The sequence below is a fragment of the Danio rerio genome, chromosome 4 (assembly GCF_049306965.1).
Source record: "Danio rerio strain Tuebingen ecotype United States chromosome 4, GRCz12tu, whole genome shotgun sequence".
Taxonomy (NCBI): Eukaryota; Metazoa; Chordata; class Actinopteri; order Cypriniformes; family Danionidae; genus Danio; species Danio rerio.
Window position 1 is genome coordinate 67,514,324 of NC_133179.1, and position 11,309 is coordinate 67,525,632.

Sequence of the window (11,309 nt, forward strand, 5' to 3'; positions counted from 1 at the left end):
GCGCTGTTGCGCTACTTGACACAAGTTGGTCCAAAAACTGCTCAGGGAATGCAGCTTGGCAAGGTAGCGTGGCCGAGCGGTCTAAGGCGCTGGATTAAGGCTCCAGTCTCTTCGGGGGCGTAGGTTCGAATCCCACCGCTGCCAGGCAGTCCTTTTAGGATGCTTGAGAATGACCTCTCTGCTTGAGCAAACAGACTTGCAAAGTAATTCTGCATGCTTCCACTCACATCCAAACATAGACTCCTTGGCCAAACTTGAAGGGCTTCACTAGGAAGCTCGGCGTCCTCTCTGCTTCCGTAAAATTGGGCAGAAAAGGGACCACTGCATGGAGTCATCTGGGAGAGCGTAGCCAAGGGATCTAAAGCGCTGGATTTAGGCTCCAGTCTCTTTGTGGGTGTGGGTTCGAATCCCATCCGTTGCCAGGCAGTCCTTTTAGGATGCTTGAGAATGACCTCTCTGCTTGAGCAAACAGACTTGCAAAGTGATACTGCACGCTTCAGCTCACATCCAAATGTAGACTTCAAATGCCTTGAGGTTTGCTCAAATAGAGACAGTACTGTGGTTGACAGGAAGGTGGGAGTGCTTCCTAAGCTGGTATTAAGCAGCTCTCTTTCTTTGTGGAGGAGCTCCAGCAATGCATGGCCAAATTCAACTGATTTCCCAGCGCTGTTGCGCTTCTTGAAACAATTTGGTGCAAAAACTGCTCAGGGAAAGCAGCTTGGCAAGGTAGCGTGGCCGAGCGGTCTAAGGCGCTGGATTAAGGCTCCAGTCTGTTCGGGGGCGTGGGTTCGAATCCCACCGCTGCCAGGCAGGCCTTTTAGGATGCTTGAGAATGACCTCTCTGCTTGAGCAAACAGACTTGCAAAGTAATTCTGCATGCTTCCACTCACATCCAAACGTAGACTCCTTGGCCAAACTTGAAGGGCATCACTAGGAAGCTCGGCGTCCTCTCTGCTTCCGTAAAATTGGGCAGAAAAGGGACCACTGCATGGAGTCATCTGGGATAGCGTAGCCAAGGGATCTAAAGCGCTGGATTTAGGCTCCAGTCTCTTTGTGGGTGTGGGTTCGAATCCCATCCGCTGCCAGGCAGTCCTTTTAGGATGCTTGAGAATGACCTCTCTGCTTGAGCAAACAGACTTGCAAAGTAATACTGCACGCTTCAGCTTACATCCAAATGTAGACTCCTTGGCCAAAGTTTAAGGGCTTCACTAGGAAGCTCTGCGTCTTCTCTGCTGTTCTGCTTCCGTAAAATTGGGCAGAAAAGGGACCACTGCATGGAGTCATCTGGGATAGCGTAGCCAAGGGATCTAAAGCGCTGGATTTAGGCTCCAGTCTCTTTGTGGGTGTGGGTTCGAATCCCATCCGCTGCCAGGCAGTCCTTTTAGGATGCTTGAGAATGACCTCTCTGCTTGAGCAAACAGACTTGCAAAGTGATACTGCACGCTTCAGCTCACATCCAAATGTAGACTCCTTGGCCAAAGTTTAAGGGCTTCACTAGGAAGCTCTGCGTCTTCTCTGCTGTTCTGCTTCCGTAAAATTGGGCAGAAAATGGACCACTGCATGGAGACAACTAGGGTAGTGTGGCCGAGGGGTCTAAGGCGCTGGATTTAGGCTCCAGTCTCTTTGGAGGCGTGGGTTCGAATCCCACCGCTGCCAGATGTGGTTTTAAACATGGACAAACTGCTTGAGTGCGTGCGCGTTCTCAGTGAACGCTGGAAATGAGAGCGTACATTTAAGTTGGCGACTAGTCAGTATAATGTGTTCTTTGAAACTCAAGGCAGACTCGTTGGTGTGACAGCAACACATCCCCAAGCTCGAATCTGCTCAGGAGCAAGTGTCTTTCCCACGATTAGATTGCAGCAATTTGAAGTCTCTCTCTTTTATTGCTCCTTTTAGCAAGAGCACCCTATTGAAACAGGAACAGTAAAGATTCACAATTAGAGTAGTAATACTCTATAACTGGATTTGAATATAATAACAACAATGTGGGGTCTGCTGTGATGGAATCAGTAACTCACTCTTTTGTGAAATAACAGTTACCTTGTAATCAGGTGCTTAAATGCATCGCAGCTGACTGCCGTTTGGAGTAGACTTCAAATGCCTTGAGGTTTGCTCTAATAGAGACAGAACTGTGGTTGACAGGAAGGTGGGAGTGCTTCCTAAGCTGGTATTAAGCAGCTCTCTTTCTTTGTGGAGGAGCTCCAGCAATGCATGGCCAAATTCAACTAATTTGCCAGTGCTGTTGCGCTTCTTGAAACAAGTTGGTGCGAAAACTGCTCAGGGAAAGCAGCTTGGCAAGGTAGTGTGGCCGAGTGTTCTAAGGCGCTGGATTTAGGCTCCAGTCTCTTTGGAGGCGTGGGTTCGAATCCCACCGCTGCCAGGCAGTCATTTTAGGATGCTTGAGAATGACCTCTCTGCTTGAGCAAACAGACTTGCAAAGTAATACTGCATGCTTCCGCTCACATCCAAACGTAGACTCCTTGGCCAAACTTGAAGGGCTTCTCAGTGAACGCTGGAAATGAGAGCGTACATTTAAGTTGGCAACTAGTCAGTATAATGTGTTCTTTGAAACTCAAGGCAGACTCGTTGGTGTGACAGCAACACATCCCCAAGCTCGAATCTGCTCAGGAGCAAGTGTCTTTCCCACGATTAGATTGCAGCATTTTGAAGTCTCTCTCTTTTATTGCTCCTTTTAGCAAGAGCACCCTATTGAAACAGGAACAGTAAAGATTCACAATTAGAGTAGTAATACTCTATAACTGGATTTGAATATAATAACAACAATGTGGGGTCTGCTGTGATGGAATCAGTAACTCACTCTTTTGTGAAATAACAGTTACCTTGTAATCAGGTGCTTAAATGCATCGCAGCTGGCTGCCGTTTGGAGTAGACTTCAAATGCCTTGAGGTGTGCTCAAATAGAGACAGTACTGTGGTTGACAGGAAGGTGGGAGTGCTTCCTAAGCTGGTATTAAGCAGCTCTCTTTCTTTGTGGAGGAGCTCCAGCAATGCATGGCCAAATTTAACTGATTTGCCAGTGCTGTTGCGCTTCTTGAAACAAGTTGGTGCAAAAACTGCTCAGAGAAAGCAGCTTGGCAAGGTAGTGTGGCCGAGTGGTCTAAGGTGCTGGATTAAGGCTCCAGTCTCTTTGGGGGCGTGGGTTCGAATCCCACTGCTGCCAGACAGTCCTTTTAGGATGCTTGAGAATGACCTCTCTGCTTGAGCAAACAGACTTGCAAAATGATACTGCACGCTTCTGCTCGTAGTAGTCTAAGGCGCTGGATTTAGGCTCCAGTCTCTTTGGGGGCGTGGGTTCGAATCCCACAGCTGCCAGATGTGGTTTTAAACGTGGACAAACTGTTTGAGTGTGTGTGTGAGTCTCAGTGAATGCTGGAAATGAGAGAGTACATTTAAGTTGGCAACTAGTCAGTATAATGTGTGCTTTGAAACTCACGGCAGACTTGTTGGTGTGACAGCAACACATCCCCAAGCTCGAATCTGCTCAGGAGCAAGTGTCTTTCCCACGATTAGATTGCAGCATCTTAACAAAGTCTGCACTGGAAGTCTTTCTCTGCCATTGCTCCTTGTAGCAAGAGCACCCTGTTGAAACAGGAACAGTAAAGATTCACAATTACAGTAGTAATACAGTGGGGAATAAACCAGAGTCAAGAGATGTGTTGATTATGTGAGTTAGTGTTGGTATGACTTTCTGACACAGAAGTGAAAATAGCCTCACCATTTACTTTCCATTGTGTGGTTTTAAACCTTGATGAGTTTCTTGATTCTCTTGAGGACAAAATAAGATATTGTGATAAAAATGCTGGCTTACTTTGTGTTCCAGAAGACAGGAAATGTTTAAAACCACATGATGGAGAGTAAATGGTTAGCTCATTTTAATATTTAGGGTAAACATCCATTTCATGCTTGCCACTTTAAGCCTTCATACTAAAGTTCACTTTTTTGTTCTTTTTTGAAGACCTGATAGTGCTGAAAGAACAGACACATCAATGGAATGAAATGGAAGAGAAACAACAAGAAATAACCACTGATGAAAAACCCACACTCACTAAAAAGACTTCATCACACGGAAAACCTCGGAAATCCAAGTCTAGGTGTGATTTCAGCTGTAAACAGAGTAGAAAGAGTTTTAGTCAAAAGCCAAACCTTGACCACACTAGGGAGAAACCTTACACCTGCAAACAGTATGAAAAAAGCTTCTATAATACAGGAAACTTAAAAGTGCACATGAGAATTCACACTGGAGAGAGGCTCTACTCTTGCCCTCAGTGTGGAAAGAGTTGTAAGCAAAATGGCAACCTTGAAGTTCACATGAGAACTCACACTGGAGAGAGAAGCTTTATTTGCACGCAGTGTGGGAAAGGTTTTTCTCAAAAACAAAACCTTACCATCCACATGAGGATTCACACTGGAGAGAAACCTTACACATGCACAGAGTGTTGTATAAGGTTCCCACATAAAGGCTCACTCAAACACCACATGATAAGTCACACCGGGGAGAAGCCGTTTGCATGTGCTCATTGTGGAAAGAGCTTCACAACCAAAGCTAGGCTCATGAATCACACGAATTGTCACACTGGAACCACATGTGATCATTGTGGAAAGAGTCTCACATGCAAAGACTCCATTAAGCAACACATGAAGATTCACTCAGCCGAGCGTTTTCGATGCAGTGAGTGTGGAAAGGTCTTTAAACATAAAAGAAGCCTCATCAATTACATGAAGCTTCCCAATGGAGAGCAAAAATGAGGCCTTGTCCAGCAGAGCTTAAGGCTTTCCCGGGATAGCATGGGATAGCATCTCGGGACAAGTGTGAACTCTTGAATACATCTCAAGTTATTGGCATGAAACCCTTTGAACCTGAAGATTTAAACTCAATAACTGAAGAGGGGTGAAGATGTGCCAGGTTGTGAGAGTTTCTACAGGGCTGCAAGAAAGCAAAATAACTCTATATGTGTTTCAAGTTATTATGAACTGAAAACCCAATTTTTTTTGCACACTGCAATCAAATGGTCTGCATTCAAAAGAGAATTAGAAAGATTAGGGAGGAGAAAATGTTTGAGGAGATGCAGAGAAAACGGTCCTACACCCTTACATTGTGTTTTTGATTATTCACATTCTTTGATTGTCACTCCCTGGAACAAACACCAATTTGCCTCCAATTTTGGGCTTTTGTCTGCAGTGTCACAAAACTTGGTGGTGAATAAAAATCCACTTAAACTCGGCCGGTGTGAACTTGCAATGACAGTGAGAGACTGATGCAGACTCCATAAAACCCTGATCAGACTATACAATGCCATTTGCCATTTACAACAGATCAGATTTGTGTCAGATTATGAGATTTTGACTTGATCAAATCTTGATGTGTTGTGGGTAACAAATGAAGACTTTGGTTTCAAAACACTACACATTTATTTTGATGGACTGATTTTAGAAAATAAAAAAGTTTTCCTCATGAAGACAATTAAACTTTCTGTAAACAACTGGTTTCCTTTGAAGAAATGTTCATGTGAAAACTCCTACATTACCACAAATAAATCTGTGTATGGGAAACCCAGTATCTCTATTGTGAATGAGAATATGAGTGATTTGTTAGCTTACATGCTAATTCCAGTACTCAACAGAGACTACTGAAGCACTTCAGCTATCCGTTCTTTCAAATTATATATATATATATATATATTAGCGCTGTCAAAATTAACGCGTTAACGCATGCAATTAATTTTAAATAATTAACGCGTTAAAAAAAAATTACGCAATTAACGCAGTTCAGGTTTTTTTACTTCCTGTTGTGGTGGACGTGTTCAACATGCAATAAATGTGGATAAGGAAGCACTTTTTGAAGGCAAGTTCCAGTATAAAACAATTAGTTGCATCACCAGGCTCTCCAGAGTTTCATGCAATTTCGGGTGTTTCATTTTTAACTTTCAACATCTGTTGTAAGTTGATACCGCATAGCGCACAGAAAGAAAATCCTCCGCATTTCATGACTCGGTGTTCCTTTAAGGTAAGGTTCCTTTTAAGGCTACATGGTAGAATTTTAATGAGAGTATTATCTGAATCATATTAAAATCGGAGTATTGGTGTCTTATGTAAATGTACTCAGAACGTCTGGTGAAGTCGCGAGCTGTCAAAGACAGGGCATTACTCTGCCTTTCAGCATGCGCCCTCCAAGTTTAGCGTGTTTCCTCATTAAACGCAAAGAAAGCGTATGCTTCGCGTTGTAGTGTCAGAATCCTTGTGAAATACAGTAATACTTTAGGGCGCTTAGTTTAAGCAAATTTGATGAACGTGATCATGCGTGTTGAATCTGAAGGGAGTCGCTCCAGTATGGAAGGGCATTGGGGCCAAAACGTCTGCAGCGCGTTGTGTGTGTCTGTCTGTGTGTGTGTCTGTGTCAGGCCTGTTGAGGGGTGTCAGGGGTGGAGTGAGCGACGTATCTGAGTAGGGGCGAGAGGGGTGTGCAATGTATTTAACGACTGGTTTGAAAGAAATGATCATTCATTTGCGGGCATTTGGGAGTCTCTGTGCACTTGCGGGATATTCCTAGCAACTGGATGAATGTAAAGGAGGATTAAGCAAAATTGTTTCTACTGTATAATTAATGTTCTCAACTCACAGCAATAAAACTTTACAATAAGCGCAACAGTTTGTATTCTATAGTTTATTATTATAATTTTTCATTTTTCATATCTGCAATTCCTGTATTTTTGCTTTTTTTTTTTGCAGTCCACTTAGAATCCAACATGGAAATCAATGTGTTCTTTAATGGCATTGATTGTTTTGAAATTTAAATGTCATTAACATGCCTGTGTTTTAATTTCTGTAATAAATATGGCTGTCAAGCCAGGATCTTGATGGTTTATTGCAGAGGTGTGGACTCGAGTCATGTGACTTGGACTCGAGTCAGACTCGAGTCATGAATTTGATGACTTTAGACTCGACTTGACAAAATATAAAAAGACTTGCAACTCGACTTGGACTTGAACATAAATGACTCGGACTTTGACTAGGACTTGCCCCTATTGACTTGTAAAGACTTGCTGCTTCCCATGAAAAGCCCAAAGATAAAAAAGTATGTTGACATGGACCGCTCTCTCTCTCTCCCCGTTTATGTGTGCGTGTGTGTGTGACAGCATGCGCGCGTGTGTGTTTGAGCATGCGCGCTTTCGGCATGACATCCAATCAAAGCACGGTAGATTGTTTTGATTCGACAGTATCCAACGTGACTACTATGAGGAGCCGGAGTGGACAAAAGTCAAGCGAACGCAGAGAGAATTTGAATTTGAGATCGAGCCAATACTCGCGTGCCAATACTCTGTCTTTCTCTCTCTCTCTCTCTCTCTCATACAACATACACCTCTCTCTCTCTCTCTCTCTCTCTCTCTCTCTCTCTCTCGTGCATTCAGTCTCTTTGCGTTCGCTTGACTTTTGTTTACGATGGCGTCTCATACCTTTAGTGCTTTTGCTCTCACGGGATCCTCCTTTTAAACTGACCCTTCGCTAAACCACGCCCAAAAACCGCCACCCACCAATCGCGGCTTACCAATCGTGGCTACAGACAGGGGCTCTGTCAAGCTTTCGAGCGAGGGAAACAAGCCAAATCGTTGCGCAATTATTGGATTGTGCAAATCAGACACCCGCTATCCTAAAAGTTTGGACTGGGTGGTGGGATTTTTCCCTTTTCAAAACCTAAAGCCCAAGAGGAGAAATGCCAGCGTGGATCAAGCTGTGTGAGGGGCGGTAAAGGAGTTAACAGCTAAGTTGATTTTGTTTTCGATATTCACATTCAGTGATAGGTGGCAATAACTCACACTCCTCTTATCCTAAACAGATCTAAACTGTGTTCTTATATATAAAAAAAAAGCAGGTTATGTTTACCAACGGTCTTTTTCTTTTTTTCCACTCGATATTATGAGCACTGCTTAGTTTAAACCCTCGCCATTGTAACGCATATAAATACATACACTAATATTTGCTGGTAGGAAATATCTATTTGTTCACTTCTGTTATTTATACTTTAATTTGCATTTCAATTTTTTTTCTTCCACTTAACTGCAAATTTGAATAAAAACTGGATAAAGAGCACACAAACATGCTGACAGTAATAGGTACTGTACACTGTTATGGGTCAATGATGCTAATATTCGGCACAAATCTATCAGTTTCTTAGGTTATTAGATTATTTTATAATTTCACCTCTCCTGCTGTGCATGAACTATGCTGTTGAATGTTCAGCGTATGAGGTTGCTAGGCTAACCTTGCTTCAATTTTGATAAAATTATTCTCTAATCAGTTGCTATTATGTTGTGAATATACCCCTGTAATGTATACTGCAGTCCTCTTTTGTCTGGCTTTCTCAGATATCTCACCTGTTTGTCAAAATTGACTAATTAAATCCTTGGGAATGTCTGACACCAGCGCATACACACTGTAATAGATGTGCCAGGCATGAAAGCTTGACAGGCGTAGCAACAGTAACTAAGGAGGGCGAGGCTTAGCAAAGGGTTATTCCAAGAATGTTGATATGGTTTCTTTCTTGCTTTACTATTTATTAACAACACACAAAAAACTAAAAGGTTAAGGTAGTTCTTTAATAAATTCTAGTGTTTTTGAGTATTATACTTGTTGTATACTTGTATTATACTTATGTTTTAGGCTAGTATTATTTACGACTTGTTAATGAATGCTTCATAATACAGTAGTATTACCAATAGTGAACAGATAAAATAATACAAAGTGTAGTTTTACTACAGTAAAGTGTAGTGATTTGTAGTATAAAATACCCTATATTGTAAAATAATACAGCACTGGGTAATTTGTTTATATTACACTTGTGTTACCATAGCAACTATAGTATTACCACAACTGATCAATTGAAGTTCTTTACTGTAGTAGGCTACTGTTCAAAACACAGTACATGCCAATATACGTGTTCAGGGGCCCTGTGGAACAGCTTTCCTCAAAATGAAGAGGATGACATGGAAAATGTCCTCCACAATCTCATCAGCAAAGTGGAAACCAGCAGACACTAGTTTACTTTATTTTAGCTGCCATGATAAAATGGGATTGATAGTGAGATTTATTTGAAGAGTGAATAGTACAGTAGGCTATAATACCTTATCAAGTGTTTCCTTATTTTTATCACAGTTACATTTCCGCTTGCATTAGTTTTTGTTTAAATGCTTTTAAAATAAAATGTATTCTTTACATCCAACATCTATTCCAGGGGTGCCTTATAGTGGTGTTAACCCCTTTACAAGGGGTGTTTCCCCTGTGTAAACTCTAGCCATCCCGATATGATTTTGCTGTTGACATTATTTATTTAAATCTACTTACATAAATGCAATACAATGCAATATTTCAATAAATAAATAGCAGCCGCTAAATTATTGTGGATTGATTGGTGCCACTGACGTAGCTGGCCTCTTCTGGCCCCCCTTAAGCATATTTTCAGGGGGGCACCACTGGTCTATTCTCTGTCTTTAAGTGTTTGAAACTAAAAATATCTCATCATATAAAACAACCAAAAATGTTATGGTTTATTAGATTAAACATTTAATATATAAGTCTATTTTAGTATTTTGGTTATTGTTATTAAACAGTGCAGCAATATGAATCATATCAAAAAGCATGAAAGGAAGAGGGAACACGACACAAATTGTGAGTTTGCATATAATCTCTGAGAGCGCTCAAGAAAATTTGTGTGTGAGCAGTGCATATTTGAGAGCGAGAGAAAATTTGCGCGTGAGCAGCGTATATTTGAGAACTCGCAATCAGTTTTGTTCACAAACAGAGGAAATCCGTGCACGAGCATCACACAAGGTAGAGAGCAAAGCTCTTCAACGTTATGTGAAGAAAACAACGTTATTGTTTGTATGAAGTAGCCTACTTCATTAACAATATGTGCTACCATTTTACATTGCTGCTAGACAGATTTGCAACTCCATCTCTTTAGCACACACGAGATTCAATTGACAAAATTCCAATTTCACTCAATTTAACTTTGCAGCATATACAGGAGTTGGTCTACTGCTACCACATTGAGGTTATGTAATTTTGGTTAATCACAAGTTGATCACTGAAGACATAACATAGCACAACAAAACTTGACAGCAGTAGACCTGCAATTTCTGTGTGATGCGAGGCAAAATGGACTCTTTTTTTGGTGGAACTCGTTCTTGTGCATTATGCTGTGTAGACGAGATGCAGCACTGTTCAGTACTTTTTCAGAAAATTGCATTTGTGTTTTTATATATCTGAGCAATGTTCTTTCATAAAAAAAGTTTGTTTAATACAGATCTTACAACCATACCTAATCTGTATATATTTTATTTTTCTGTTAAAAAGACTCGAAAATCAAACTGCAGGACTTTGGACTTGACTTGAGACTTGTTGCCTTTGACTCGGGACTTGCCTTTCTTGACTCGGGACTTGACTAGGGACTTGAAGGCAATGAATTGAGACTTACTTGTGACTTGCCAAACAATGACTTGGTCCCACCTCTGGATTTGACAGCATTTCTTATTTATTTCAGTCTTTACTTAAACCAATTAAAAAGAAAATTGTCATAATAAACACAATTATTAATATTAAAAATGTAATTATGTTTTGTTTATTTTGTTTGTGATGTGGGTAAATGGTGTGTTTCAATCCGGCTACCACCGCATGATAGCTTTTTTCAATAAGGTAGTAAAATAAATACATAAAAATAAAGTGTTGTTCACATTAATTAATAATAATACAAGAACATTGATTTAAAAAAGCATTTTCTGACACCCACATCCGTCATTAATACGCAGGTTTATGGTTTAAATTGGGTTAATTTTGCCAACGGCCACGTCACTGGTTACCGAATATTAGCAGTTCCCCCTTAAAAGACTCATATTAAAAGATTATTTAATTTAAAGTAATTAAATTTCAATTTAATAAAAAATTGACCTGCATATTTTTTGGGACACATTAAATATTGCATATGAAAATACTGATTTATTTGAACATGCAAACAGCATACAGAACATAACAGAGCATCTTCACACACCTCCAGCATTATAGAAAAACAGAAAAAACTGAAGAAAAAACAATAAATAAACACTGCCCTAGATCTAATTCACTTCACAAATTTGGATTATAAAACGAAAACACTGACTGAATCTTCTTTAAGGACCGGCATATGCTGTTTGTCCGATCATGTTTTATTCCGTCAAATAAAAATAGGCTCCCTCAAATAGATAGCTTAAATATGCATTTAATTAATGCTCCGCTGCTATTTTACTACAAAACCTGTCAATA

At 40.7% G+C, this 11,309-nt stretch overlaps 5 non-coding genes across 5 annotated transcripts; all 5 read left to right on the forward strand.

Annotated features, from left to right (window-relative positions):
- The first annotated feature begins 62 nt into the window (after positions 1–62).
- On the forward strand, positions 63–144 carry trnal-aag (transfer RNA leucine (anticodon AAG)). Its single transcript has one exon. It is a non-coding gene; the product is annotated as a tRNA-Leu (tRNA).
- Positions 145–725: 581 nt separating this feature from the next.
- Positions 726–807, forward strand: trnal-aag (transfer RNA leucine (anticodon AAG)). The gene has a single exon. It is a non-coding gene; the product is annotated as a tRNA-Leu (tRNA).
- A 767-nt stretch (positions 808–1,574) lies between these two features.
- Positions 1,575–1,656, forward strand: trnal-uag (transfer RNA leucine (anticodon UAG)). The gene has a single exon. It is a non-coding gene; the product is annotated as a tRNA-Leu (tRNA).
- A 642-nt stretch (positions 1,657–2,298) lies between these two features.
- Positions 2,299–2,380, forward strand: trnal-uag (transfer RNA leucine (anticodon UAG)). Its single transcript has one exon. It is a non-coding gene; the product is annotated as a tRNA-Leu (tRNA).
- A 718-nt stretch (positions 2,381–3,098) lies between these two features.
- trnal-aag (transfer RNA leucine (anticodon AAG)) lies at positions 3,099–3,180 on the forward strand. The gene has a single exon. It is a non-coding gene; the product is annotated as a tRNA-Leu (tRNA).
- Positions 3,181–11,309: the final 8,129 nt, after the last annotated feature.